This window comes from Aphis gossypii, chromosome 2, assembly GCF_020184175.1.
Source record: "Aphis gossypii isolate Hap1 chromosome 2, ASM2018417v2, whole genome shotgun sequence".
Taxonomy (NCBI): Eukaryota; Metazoa; Arthropoda; class Insecta; order Hemiptera; family Aphididae; genus Aphis; species Aphis gossypii.
The window spans coordinates 45,596,166-45,611,537 of record NC_065531.1 but is presented as its reverse complement, the minus strand read 5'-3'; the positions used below and the strand labels follow the sequence as shown (position 1 = coordinate 45,611,537).

Below are 15,372 nucleotides of genomic sequence, written 5' to 3'. Positions count from 1 at the left end.
GTTGGGATTTACGTCAACTCGTAATAATATGCGGTGGACGTGAAATGCGGTTTTATGTGTCGGATATTCACGACACCGTGAAGAACACTAAAACTACAGTTTTCCCGAGGGATATATTTACAATATTTCGAAGATGTTTTTTTTTATTATTATTATTATTATTATTATTATTTTCTCTCTCTGTCTCTTTCTATCTTTCTCCTCTCTTATTTAGTTGTCAGAATCTATGAGATCACTCATAATATATTGTACATCGATGTGCATAACTGTTGCACGTTTAAAATCGGAATAAAATGAAGTAATAAATCGAAATAAAATGCGTGAGCTTTGATGTCGACGGCGTAGTCCGTGTCAGATGTACATAGGCGTCATTGTGGATATCGCCAGAGGGAATATAGGTATATAAATAAAAAAAAAAAGTAAAAACAAAAAACAAAACATAAAACAATCATTGACTTTTGTCACTCGACTGACCCTGCGGGGTTCGTTATAAGGTTTAAACGACGTAACCGACGACTACAGCTAATAAATATACTTGAAATTGTCATAAACTCATAACCAATCTCGAAATAAAGTTTCACGTCCAATTTCAAGAGAGAGCATAGTTTTGATTTTACCAACAAATAGTTTTTCATCGCGATTCTTGATTATAGGTACTATATATTCGTGTAGGTATCATTAACAAAATTTATTGTGTTGTCAACTTATACTTCGTATCTAATAAACTATAGAATTTAACCAACTTATGATTAGTTTTCTTAGTAAATATAACTCAGTTTTTATGTTTACCAAGAACATGAATAGCTATTATACGACTGACAATACATTCGATTATAAATTTAGGTAATACTACTAATTTTTGATAAACAATTTGACGTAAATACTCAAAACTGTGGGTGACCTTTTTATATTTTTGTATATAAAAAAAGTATTATTCTTATAGGTACCAATTTTACGTAGATTTCTGATATCTTTCAGTTTTAGAATACACTTACGATGTGGTCCCTGACCATACCTTAAATATTAGAATGCAATGTTTAATGTTTCATCGTTTAGAATGCATTAAAAATTTACTTCTTGACAATAGCAATACGAAAATAACATACTTTTAAAGGTTTTAATCTAATAATAATTTATGTAGACGATAACGCTAAGTAAAACTAACGACAACTATAGAAAAACTTCGAGGAAATGTTATGTGACTGGTTCATGCCTAATGCTGCATATAGTCATTTTTCAAATCCGATAATTTATCATTGCTCAAATTTTTAATATTTCGACAAAATACAGTCTTGATATAAGACTATGTATGAAGCAAGATAAGTTTTCCATATGTTTTGTATTCTATCAGACTTTTTTTTTTGTTATATAGATACCTACCTATATCCATATCAATATTACGATCGATTCCTTTTTTCTGTATAAAATTTATAAAATTATATCTTATGAAATTTGATTACACTTTTCAAAAATGATACATTTTCCCAGCTATATTTATCACATATTATACTGGTGAAAAAAACAATTTCCCAATCGTATCAATTTTTTTTATACTCGTTCATTATAAAATTTAACAATTTATTTAGATGTTATATACCTAAACTAATGAAATCTGATAAACTTCTTTAAATTTATTTAATTCATTATCAAGCATTATTAACAACATAGTTAAAAAAAATTATTTTTGTAGTGTTTCTATTTTAGTATTACATAAAGTGGTGTTTTGAAAGAAAAACATATATATAGTATTATTTAGAATTTTTGATTTATTTTTCGTATAAAAGCATGATACTTTCCTTCGACAAACAAACTAAAATCTATGTACTTATAAGTAGTTATACAAAATTGTAATACAAAAGTCGTTATACTTAATATTGATACAAATTCTTAAATAATAAACAAAACAATAGGTAAATTATTTACTTAATCAACTATATTATTCAGATTTTGTAAAACCTCCATTTTATACGTTTATTCAACAGTATAATTAAAATATTACACTCAATTTTCCTCATGTCTATATTAATAGATATATCAAACATCTAAGATGATATTAAAAATAAATAAATTTAGAGTAAGATATATTTTGGGATTCAATTGAGATGTTAGTAATATAGCTTGAAAACTTACTTTTAAAAACAATATTTGTCTTTCAGATATAAATTTGTAAATAATAATATAGTATAGATATATATAAATATTGTGAAGCTGTTTGTTTATCAAATCATAAAAAAAAAAATCAGTCTGAATTTTGTGGATTTTATGTATTTAAGCCAAATCATTTATATTTTAATTAAAATATGGGTTCATAAGATAGTACCTATACATTTAAATTTTTATGTATTTTAATTTTATCTTAAACAAATTTTAAGTATATAATTAAAAATCAAAAAAATCATTTAAATAAATAATATTAAGCATATATATTTTTTTTTTACGATAATCATTGATCAATTTAGAGTTCGTTGTAATTTTGTAATTTTCATTAACTAGTAGATCATATAGTCTTATTTAAAATTTTATTAAAATAAATTATACAAACTAATTGACGTACAATAATTTATTTCATATAACTGTACATATTTACAGTGTTGAGAATTTTTGATGAAAATCATTCATATAATCTATAGATATGATAAAAAAGATAATAATAATTTGATGAACTAGATCATTTACTAATTTATCTGGATACATTTTGTTAAGTATAGTTACCAACATTCTATATATAAAAAAAAAATAGAATGTTAAAATCAAAACCACTAATTACAACTTCGTTAAGCATTATAAGAAAAAACATCTTTTGTGTGTGTGTGGGGGGGGGGGAGGGATTGAAATTAAATATAACAATTTAGTTATAGTTTTAAGAATTCCATATTATATAGCATATATGGTTAAATAAAATAATTATATAGGGAATACAATATCGTAGATATGAGAATATATTTTGAATATTGAAGAAGATATTAAAAAATTTAAAAAGAAACAATAGATTTGCACAGAATACAATACTTGAATATAATATGTCTTGCGTGTTAACTAACATAATTAACCTACATGACTTCTACGGTATACTTGGTGTATCTTGTAAACTCCAAGTGTCAAGTTTACAAATTGTAACACACATTTTGTATTCCAATAAACTGTACACAGAGTTATAAGAGAAGAAACCTATAAAATTAAATAAACATAGGTATTGGATAAGGCATACCAATATATAATAAAACAGTTTGATCGTATCGTCGTTCATTACTTCCTTATTATAGTGGATCTATAATATTTGTAATCCGGGCATCTCGATGGGCACGCCTCATCTATTTAATACTTAGTAGTTCTTTTTTTGCAGTTAAATGTGACATCACATATTATTTTGATCTAGCGTCGTCATTTTCCTCAGGTTTTCCGTTCGTTGGCTGTATCATGCGGACTTGACAACTCGAACGGTATCCATACCGATAAGATATTTAATAGGACGAATACACAGAACAGATATATAATTTATTTGACGAATTCATGAATAATAACCCCAATGATCTATTAACTAAGTAGGGGAGATGATGGACGAATAAACTAAATGTTTAAACTTGATCACTACGTATATTTTTTATTGTTTAATGTAAAATTGTATTGTCTGTAATAGAAGTAACTATATAAAATTTAAATGTATTCTGATCAATTTAAAATTTGTGCTTTTAAATTCAATAATTTTATTGATTTTAAAACTATGTTTTTTTTTCATGTAATATCACAACTAGAAAAAGTGGATGATATCACAAAGTTATTAATTTTCGACCTATGTTTAAAAGTAATGTGTTTAAATTTATTTATAAATGCATTTTATACATGTTTAATTTATAAATTATAAATTAAACAAAAAAAAAAAATAATAATAATAAAATAACTTAATATCACATAATATCATAATTTTTGAGTATTTTCATAAACACCAGTTATGTAAATATATTAAAATTAATTTTAAAATTACAGTATAGTAATTAAAAAATAATTTTTATTATTGAGTAATTTTACATTTATAAAAATAAAAATCTAATTTGACCTCTCCATATTGATATATTATAAATTAAAATACCTACATTTTTTTTAGATTTAAAATTATTTAAATACTTATAATAACAAAATATGTTTAAACGATCCGTCATCTATTATGAACGTTTTGAATAATAATAATTACTGGTTATATAATATACTTAGAGTTCGATGAATATGAATAAGACGAAAGTACAAGTTTATTTGTCTAATGAAAAAATAACACAAGTACATACATATAATTAAAGTAAACTAAGGAAATTATTTTTAAAAATAACAAAAATATCCAGAATGTGAAGCTTTAATTGAGTGGAGGAGAGAAAATAGCAAAAATAAATACATTAAGCCTATACTTCAAATTATCGTTAATACCCTAATATTTGTTGGTATTAAAGATAATAACTTATATGACTGCGTCGTAATATAATATTATGAACATATTAATAGGCAGGGTAGCATTAAATACATAAGCTAACTAATGAAAAAATCACAAAATCGTAATTTTTTAATTTCTATAACACTCATTAAATCTACGAAGAGACAATTCGGTTTACAACTGTAAGTAAAAAATTATCAAGTTAATAATTCTTACATAATTATTTCGAATACTACGATCAATACATTTGTATATAATTTATTTGAATACATTTACTGGAAACATTATTTTGCACTGAGCGTGGGTAAATTGTAAATCGTCAAAAGGCTCTCGGGACTGTAAATGTCAAAAAAGATCCGAAAAAAAAAATGTCACTCCAAGTCTTTCGACTGTACGCATTCATTCATAATCGTGTCTCACTGTTGTTTCGCATAGTAAGTATATAAGTCTACCATTATCGCGATTTTGTGTTTAGCGAAATGTCAAGTGTGTTTTCACCTCCAACGGTTTATTATTAAATATGTATTTCTACTCCAAACACGATAAGAAAAAATACTCGTCGAATGGAAGGTGCTATGGCGAAAGAGAAAATCGATGATCTGGTGAATACCTGCCTATTATACTTGGCTACCTACATATTATTATAACATCTGCGTGCCGATCATTATTTATTTATTTATTTTTTTTTTTTATCGATTTCAGTTAGAACGAAGTGCATTTATTGAAGCATATCGATGTATTTGCATCAGTACATCGTAAAACTCCAATCCTTAATACAGTTTATTATTACATATATTATTTAAATACACTAACAATATGACAACAACACGACTCTTGTAATAATTAAGGACTAATCAATACATAAAATTGTATTATTATTATTATTATTATATAGTATAACGATCGTAAATACCTAATACAATATTATGTGTCCAAATCGCGGACAACCTCATCAATAAACGAGCAACAGATTAAAACGGTATATATATATATATACCCAATAATCATACATCGTATTATTGTATTATAATATACACGCGTATAGATGTTATAGTGATGTATACAGATACACATTGTTATAATATCATAATAATATGTATAGGTAAATTATATTGGTAATTATACCGATGTACCATGTCATTAAGTGCGTCGTGACGTCGGCCTGTCCGTCGGTATAATATCTAGAGTAGTAGGTACACGGCCACGACAACAATAATAGCTGTAATATATTAATGGTAATGATACTGCGATAACATTCAATTAGTCGCCAGAGGACGCATCATCAGGGTTTGGCCCTCGTGATACCGCCGTTGGCGAAATTGTATGTACTGCATAATCGGGAGGGTAAGTATCTGTCCAGACGGGGTGCGACTTAGGGTTATAATAATAATATACATAGCAATCGAGTAACCTTGAAGGACTGGTGGGAGGGTGAATATGTATGCGCGGTTTCTATACGGTTATCCCGTTGAAATCGCGAAATTCTAATGACCGCGGTCTTGTAACGTGTTGTCTAAGTAATGAAACAAATAATAAAGCATCATTTCTATTTTTCCATTTTAATTTCAACTGTTAAATTTGAAAAAATGTTCGTTAAAAAATATGTAAAGGTATATTTCTATCACCTTATAATGGTATAACATTTATTAACGATTTTTAATAAATATGTTTTCAACTTGAAAGCACTGTTACCTAACATTATGATTAATTAAAAGTAAGGAATCATAGTTGGAATTACATCGTTGTGCTTAAGAGTCTTACTTTCGCATATAGCCTGTGATTTATTTGACAAAATAAACCTAATGCATAAAAATTTAGTGTTATTGATTCATTTACAAATAAGTACACGAGTTGTGTATGTTTAGAATATAAGTTTTGTAAACATGCGATATTATGTACTAATTTTTGTTACATAATATTATTTGTACATTTATTTCATCACAAAAATAATATATTTATTTTATTACTATCAACAAATAGCAAATATACGAAACACACTAATAAATAAATACACCGTCGCTCCAACACGCCCTTACAATATAACGAGCGCGCACCTAGCTATATAAAATATTTAACAATTTTAATATGATTTATTTAGCAAAATAACTGATTCTATACAATAGATGTACCTAAGTTTTTTAAAATTATAATACTGAATTGATTTTTCATTATAAGAAAATGAGATTTATTTTTAGGATTTGTATGCCACTGTACTCGTATTTTCTGTAACAGCTTTCCTGAATTCACTTACTCATAAATAAATAAAATATACATATACATTCAAAAAAAATCTTTAATGCTACAAAATTTTAATCCCTATAGATTGATCTATTTATACCAAAATACACCATAAAGTAAAAAGTATATTATAGATATTATATTATATATTTATAATAATATATTATTCTTGTATGTAATAATATATTCTATAATCGAAAAACAAGTAACATTTTTTTTCACTCTGATATAACTTAATATTATAGACGTAAATAAATTATATATTTATGATTACAATATTTAACAATTTTATTATTATTATTAGTATATAATAAAATAATAATAATAAATGAATAACAATTGTTTTAGATTTAAGATATTTCATAACTTTCAAATTTAAGTGAAAAAGAGCTGTGGTTGAGTGTGTAAACGAGGCACTGAGTACCTACCTAATCACGCAGGTTATGTTACATTTATGTTGTGTGATATTATTAAATTCAAAAGCAATGATAAATCATCGCATTCTAAAAATTATTTTGAGCAAAACTCAGTTTAAAGCTTGGTTAAAAGTTTAAAACGTTAACCACAAAATTTCTTATACACTCTTTAGCAGATTTTCACCATGTTCGAGAAAACCATGATAAAATCGATATTATATTCCTCATCTGTATTTGAAATACTAAAACTATAATTAAATTAGTCATCATTGAACAAGTAGTTATACGTATTAGAGATTTAATAGCAATACAGTGGTATTACATTTTGAAGTAGGTAATGATAAACTACTGCGCTCGAAAAATAATATCCATTTCCAAACGTAATACAATTATTATTGAATTATAGTACGGCGAGTTATTAATTATTCTTAGAAAACAAATTTTTCACCAACAAATTATTATATTTCTTGGATTCAGCAAAATTCTCAATCGACTACTTTACGGCGTTTATTACTGAACTCGTGAAAATAATTCATAAATATCCATGTGTAGTCACATATTTAATACAATATAGTTTCAAAAATTCGATCACAAAATTAATCATTTGCTCCAAACAACATTATAGTAACGTTCCCATACTCAAACACACCATGATATGTATGTACTCGTAAATCGGTGTCCGTCATCTTGATATCGTTATTATTCTTGTCGTTTGCGCATTAGGAGCCAGTCAAAGGGGCGATAATGCGATGTGAATCTGAGTCGATCCGTTAGTGTCCATATTATACAACTATAGGCGTCTATAGGCTTATGTACCTATACGGCGTGTAATATTCACTTCGATTATAGTGTTGGCAATCGTTTACACGAGTGTACTACATAATATATTGTAAATGCAATACTATTGATGCTGTATTGATGATTAATATTAAGCCCATTCAACATGAATCGGTCAATATACATGGAATATTCATAATAGTTAATCATATTATTATAATATTTTCATATTTTTTTTAACTCATATTAAAAAATATCGATGTACCTACGTATTATTACTTATACTATTTTATATATTTAATAATAATTATGATGGTAGTTGTATAACAGTTTCAATTTTTTATTGGTATCAAGTTTTTTCTTTATAAAAATCAATATTTTTAATGTTTTTTTTTTTTTAAATACTAAAAAAAATTGCAAAAATACAATACCTTTTTAATAATTTTAAAATATTACGTTATTGAATAATGGTAGCAAAACTTATTATGAATAGATAATGATTACTAAAAATTTTCGATTGGAGGATAAAATAATAATTTGATTAAAATTGATAAAAATAACATTTATTATATTCTTCCACAATCTTACAAAATATAAGTAATTAATATTTTGCGAGTTCCAGGGTTAGTCCTTCCGAAAGAACTCATTCATAAAATATATTAAAAATTGTGAATTATGAATTAATATCTCAAGAAAATTATGAATGAAAATGAATAACTCAATTTGTAAGTTACTATTTAAACATCAAAAATTAGTTTTATTTTTACGACTAACGAAAGTTGGTAAACATTTTATATAATTCATATTTAAATGTCAAAAAGTATAGAATACGATCTAAAAATAATAGTTTCTAAATTAAACGTAATATAATAATATATTTCCTACTGTATTGACTGATTCATCTTTAAAATAATTTATAAACGGAGTACGGTATAATATACGGCGTATCTTACGTATTTTATAAAATATATTCAGCATACGGCGATTTTTACCATAATTATTATTAAGCTACCTATTGTTAAAGTTTCAAATATTAAATTGAAACACATATTTAAAAAGTTATGTTACGTGTTACGTAAATAGTAATAATTAAAACGTTATAAACGTATACATCTCAAATATGGTGTATCAGTGACAGATTAATATCAAACGAACAAATATGAGAAGATTTTGATGTTAATATTATTATTAGACAAGAAACTTGGTTATTTAAAGTATATTTAAATAAAATGTTATTATAATATATTTTACCTAACCGATAACTTGGTAGCAGTACTCAAAACGAGACTTCTTCAGCACACAAATTTGAAACAGGCTGGAGGATTACTATAATACATTTTTATTTAAGTAATCAGAAATAGTTATGCCCATAGGGGGGACTCCATTGTAATACAAAATGAATGTAAGATGACACACGCTTCTAGAATATAGTGTATAATATGTATATTGTATATATTATAATAACAAAATATGAATACTGTAATGGTATGAAACAATATACTATTGAACATTTTAGCACGCACTTAACAATATTGTACTCAAGTCTACATCAATGAGATTACAACTATTCAAGTTTTATCTTTTTAGAAAAACAAAAACATGTTCTATTAAATATGTTAGTCTTTCAAATTATACGGAACAGTTAATTTTGGTTAATGAGATGTGAAATGTAACGTATTTCACTGGTAATAAATACCAATAATATACATCTATTATAACAATAAAAATATTTAAAACAAAAATTAAACGGAATTCTAAAATGTAATTTAAAACATTGTTTGATAGTGATTAACTGTTAATTGAAATATATTGTTTTTTTTTTTTGTAAATATTCATTAATAAATCAATTTTTCATTTTATAATTGCATTTTTTTTTATAAAGCCCATTATTATTTATTTATTAATTTTATTTTTTTTTTGTGAACACATTTTCATTTAAATGTAAATTAATACAAGTCCACAATTTTATATCGCATTAAATTTATTGTCTATAAAAGTAATTCGTATCTAACAAACAGTGTTAAAAAGTATTGAAAGCAAAGAATTTTTTCTCAATTATATTGAAACTAGATACCTAGAGTTTTTTTTCAGTTTATTATATCTTAAAGAAATTCAAGAAAAATTACAAAGGTTACCTTGTGTGTTATTACTCGTAGTAATGGATACATATTTATGTGTCATAATGTCTTATAATAGGTTTGTTTATAAACTGAAACATATAGTATACTACGTAATAATTTTGGACTGCCTACATGTATAATTAACATAATTGATAAATCGTAAATTTTGATTTATCATAAATTTGATTAATAATTGTCTCGTTGTACTTACTTTTCCTGGTTCAAAAATGTAATTTATTTATATTGATTATTTAATTGTTTTGATGATTATTTTATTAAACAATTGAAAATACGAATTGAATCTGAAATGTTATTGTCTCGATTTATTTTTTAATCTATAACACATTCTTGAATAATATCATAATATAAAAAATTATAAAAGCATACCTTTTATTAAATTATATATCAGTTTATGTAAATAATATGGTACTTTTAAAGTAAACATAATAATATCTTAATACGCATAAAATATACAAGATACTACTGTAACGTGGTCGGGGAAGGACCAGTTAAATATAAGATATCTAGGGAGAGTCGTAGGACCCTATAGATATAATTACCGTAGCCTGGGGTAGATATCGGAATCTTGAAAGTAATGTAAATAAACGAGGATTCAGCTTCAGTTATTATTAATATTTATTATATATTAAAGACTTATAAATAATGTTACTCACAGTAATTATCTTCTATACTAAAAATGACTTTTACGTGGTCGAACGGAGTTCTGAACTACTTAATGTCTAGAAGGTGTACAATCGACTGGCTACGTATACATTCATTGTCTTGGCCATAGGCCTTACAATTATATATATGTATGTGTGTATGTGTATTAGTCAGCAGTAACGTTCATATATATATAAGTGTCATGTAACATAATTATATTTATAATTGTTACACTACATAATATATTTGTACACAAGCCAATATAAATTAGTTTAACATATTATAATTTGCAATATAAAAAATTGCAAACTTTATTTACAGTAACTTGAACTATGATACCTACTTGTAATGACTGTATAATAAATCTTATAATACAATTTCCCTAGTATGTAAAATGCGTGAAATACTTACAAAACGTTAATATAATATAACCTATTGTTCATATTTTAAACGAGTATAATATAATATATTAGTCAATAAATATCTAAGTTTCAATTTGTCCATAAATTAAAAATGATTTATCGGTATATATGCATTTCGATTTTACAGTAATTTACTATAAGTACACAAATTGTCAGCACATTTGCACTAAGACATAATGTATAATCTATTTGATATCAGAATAAAGATAATTAGAATATCATATGATTTATTATAACGCGATAACTTAACAAAAATATTAGGTATTGTAATTGATTTCACATTAATATGGATAGGTACTCGGGTACCCGACGTCATGCCCGAATATATCATCTCCCGAGTAGGTACTGGCGTTATTAAGAGGTTTGACAGCGTATGGATGCTGTTTTGCATCGTTACAAACATGACTTAAACAAAGAAAAAAAAACAAATAATTCATGTAATAATGTTTTTTGGTCATTAAAATCTGTGGAAACATAGGCGTGGAAATCGTAGTTTTATCACGCGATAATTAACAAAAGAAATGTGACAAGTATTACGATATCAACGGTGGTAGTCATCGTCGCGGTTTTCTCGTTATTTTAAAGAATAGTGCCCTCCGCCACGGTCGTGTCGGAAGTCCAAAAACATCGACGACATAAGTGTACGATGTACGGGAAAGTTATAGATGGTGTCGGTATTGTAAAATAATAATATAGTGCAGCGTGTACACACACATCACGCGCGGGCGGTCACACGTCGTCGTCGGGTCATTGCATTTCGCAAGGTCAAACGTCATATTATGAGGGCGAGAAAAAAAATATATAGCTCCTTTAATTTAATAGCGACTCGGCCCTTTATCACCGGCTCGCGCAATTCCGTTTTTGCACGATCGCTCAACTTTGACCGTCAAAAAACCCTGGCGGGGACTTCCTGCGTATAAACCTCGGACGAATTAATCATAGTCCCGACAAGGATATCTACTTATTTTATAGAACAACGCGATACATTATATTATAGGTATACATATATATGTGTGTGTGTGTATGTATACATATGTGTAACGCATACACACACTTTTTCCTACCGACAATAAGTGCGGTGCCGGCCATTCATTAGGTACCGGTGGTACTCATACATCAATTGCACGTCGGACGATGGCAATAAGAGTCAAATCCACCACCACTACAACCATCAACCCCCCCCCCCACCGCCACAACCAACGCTACCCGCGAGATCGACGATAAAGGTCTTATGGAGAGTTTGCGGCGGCGTCGCCTTGCTGACGGACATGCACACGCTATAGCTCAATGCCTAGACGCCCCGCCCGCATTTCCGCCCGTTCCCTGTACCATTATATTCGTCTGTCTTGTAACTGCACACTTTTTATCGAGAGATTTAACCGATGTTTGCAGTTGTTTTCTGACAGTTTCGCCGCCGGGTTTATTGAAAACTGTACGCCGTGCAAACGTGTGTTTTTGAGCACGTATAGAAGATGGCAAAAAAAGAGAAATTATATCGATCGGTTCCGCATCGTGTTACGGAGAAAAAAATTTTTCTGATTTATTTTTTATACAGCCATACTAGCTTTGGGATCATTGAAGATTTAACCAGACGAACTAAAAGTATAACTGATATAATATATATATTATATATGTACCTACAATTTAATCGATTTTATAACGAATTCATAAGCGATTATTTTTTGTAAGCGATTTGTCTATATATTTAGTATGCAGTTAAATGTTTTTATACGTAAGAATTAATATTTTTATTATTCAAATTGAAAATAAGGTACATTATTTCGCTCAAAAAAAAAAAAAATTTAATGTAAAAATTAAATCAAATTTTATAATAACAAAAAAAAAAATTAATGTATTATATATTATATATAGTGTAATAAGCAGGATCAACAATTATTATTTGTTGTAATCAATTATAAATATTAATGATGTTACCTACTTTCAATCTCATTAGTACAAAGCAATATTTTATTTTAATAATTCTTAACCTGATTTGTAATTATGGACACTTTATAATACGATAAATGTATAGTGTTTCTATGGGAATATCATAATGTCTCAAAAGTGAAATTTTGATAAAACCTACTTTATTTAAACAACTTTTTATTATGTGTATGTCTATATATATATAGGGTATATAGTATACACATACCCTTATAGTTATTTATTATAACAATAATATTGTGCTAGTTATGAACCGTATAAAACCACTACTCTAAATATCATATAAAAAATTATCGATGCCATGATATAATAATAGCAGTACAATATGTCAAAATAAACAAATTTTAGGTGACAAATGCTAATCGGTGGAAATTTCGGTGTTATGCAGCACGCTAATAAAACAGTAATACCTGTTATATTATACAACATCGACGTACGCGAGAAAAAATGCAGCTGGCTGAATCTACTATTGCACGTTTCCGATTGAAAATTATAATTGTTTTGTAGGCCACTCAACAGCATATATATGTATACACTTTTAAGCCCCAGTAGCTTAAAAATGCGCCGTACGTCATTAAAACATTCCCATTTTATTTATACGAAGTGCTATTTGCATCGTTTTTTAGTGCTAAATTGAGTACATAGTTATATAATAATAATTTTCTGCAAAATGAGTGCTATGGGAGTTTTATACAGTAGGTAGCTACTTTAATAGACAATTCAAGTAAATTATATTTTAAAAATCATTGTTCGTTTTTTTCAGTATATAATAATCAAATGTCAGACAATCGTCTTAATAATATTTTGAAGAAATATCATTAATTTTAGTTTTGTAGTAAAGCTCCATTCAGAATCACTCTTTAAATGCGATGCATTGCAATGACGATCTTGGATAAAAAATTCAGGCCGGAGAAATGTATTAGACATATTAGCATATTTTTTTTAGTGTTAATAAATTAAAAAGTAGGTCAGCGCATTTCGGTGGTGGATGTTTGTTTATCGTCCCTTCGGTTCTCGGACAGGATACTGTAATTTTACTGTAGGTATTCGATTTGAATGCAATATGATTGCATATAATAATAATAATTAAAATTGAATAATTTTACTGCCCCAAAAGCTGATAACACGTAGAGAATAAAAAACATCATTTTAAAATCAATAAATTCATTAGTTTATCACTACTAAAAGTAAAAAAAAAAAAATCTTATTTACATAGTATAACCTTTAAATGAATTAAACGGAGAATTAATACATGACAAGACATAACATTACGATGAGATGAGATAATTAATTTGTTTGTTCACAAACCTGAATTTTCCACTGTTATACTACTGTAGTTAATATTGGTACAATTCACTTCACAATAATTCTGAGGATAGAAGTTTTTTTTTTTTAGTTTCCACACACGCACACCTGGTTTGTTGATTTGTTCATAGGTTTTCGAATTCTATCTCTCTTCAGTGACTATCAACTTTTAGCCCGAGAGTGTGTATTACGCTGCACTAATTAAACTCAGATCTGGAAATGTCATCCGTTTTGTTTCGTGTGACACATTTCTACTCAGTTTTGAACTGCTTCAGCAGCGATAGTTGAGATATTATTATTATTATTATTATTATTATTATTATTATTATTATACACGGCAGTGGTCCGTGATTTATTTGTAAATATATACGGAGTAGTCATGACCAAAGTTTCTGCATCCCGACAACTCTTCCGAACTGTCAAGTTTTAGCGACGGTCGGTTTATTTCTTTTGACATAGTAAATACATAGAAGAGATACAAGACAACCGGTCAAAACTATTTATGAGTGATTAATGGACCCAGAAGGTGTTTGTATGTTGCGTCGAATTTTGTCGAACAGTGTGTTTTGAGACCGTTTAATGATTCTTCTTATTTATAAAAACATTTCGTACACATACGCTGTTCTCATCTGTTTAAGATTTGTTTTGATTTCCTTATATTTAACCAATGGTCATTTGTCTAATAACTCTTTATTACTGTTTAGTACAACATGTACAATGTATATATAAACAATAATAATACTTTACTTTTTAAGGTTATTATCTTATTTTTTACTTATACTACACAAGCATTCCTATCACATTCTTATTTAATTTAAATAAATAGTTAACCTAATAAGTAATAAGACGGTAATGTTATGACTTTATTTGAGTCTATGTTATATTGTTACACAATCGTTGACTATACAACGATAATTAAAAAAAATTTTAAATATAAATTTAAAAAAGATAATATCTACAATAAAAGTAAAAACAAAATATTTAACATCCACAACGAGATCTAATAATTTATTTTTTTATTTTGTTACAATAAAATTAAGTAAAAATATGTATTACAGCAACAAAAA

The 15,372-nt window shown here is 26.9% G+C and overlaps 1 protein-coding gene across 2 annotated transcripts in view; it reads right to left on the bottom strand.

The window, feature by feature from the left end:
* The window catches only part of LOC114132893 (lachesin-like), a 149,730-nt gene that overhangs the window by 94,611 nt on the left and 39,747 nt on the right, over window positions 1–15,372 (bottom strand). The window contains exon 1 of one of the 2 annotated variants that reach the window (XM_050201063.1): window positions 10,646–10,746. The exons of the other annotated variant lie outside the window; for it this stretch is intronic. The gene's annotated coding sequence lies outside the window, so the exon portion shown is untranslated. Of the gene's footprint in view, window positions 1–10,645; window positions 10,747–15,372 lie in introns of those variants that run through there. 2 annotated transcript variants of the gene reach the window in all.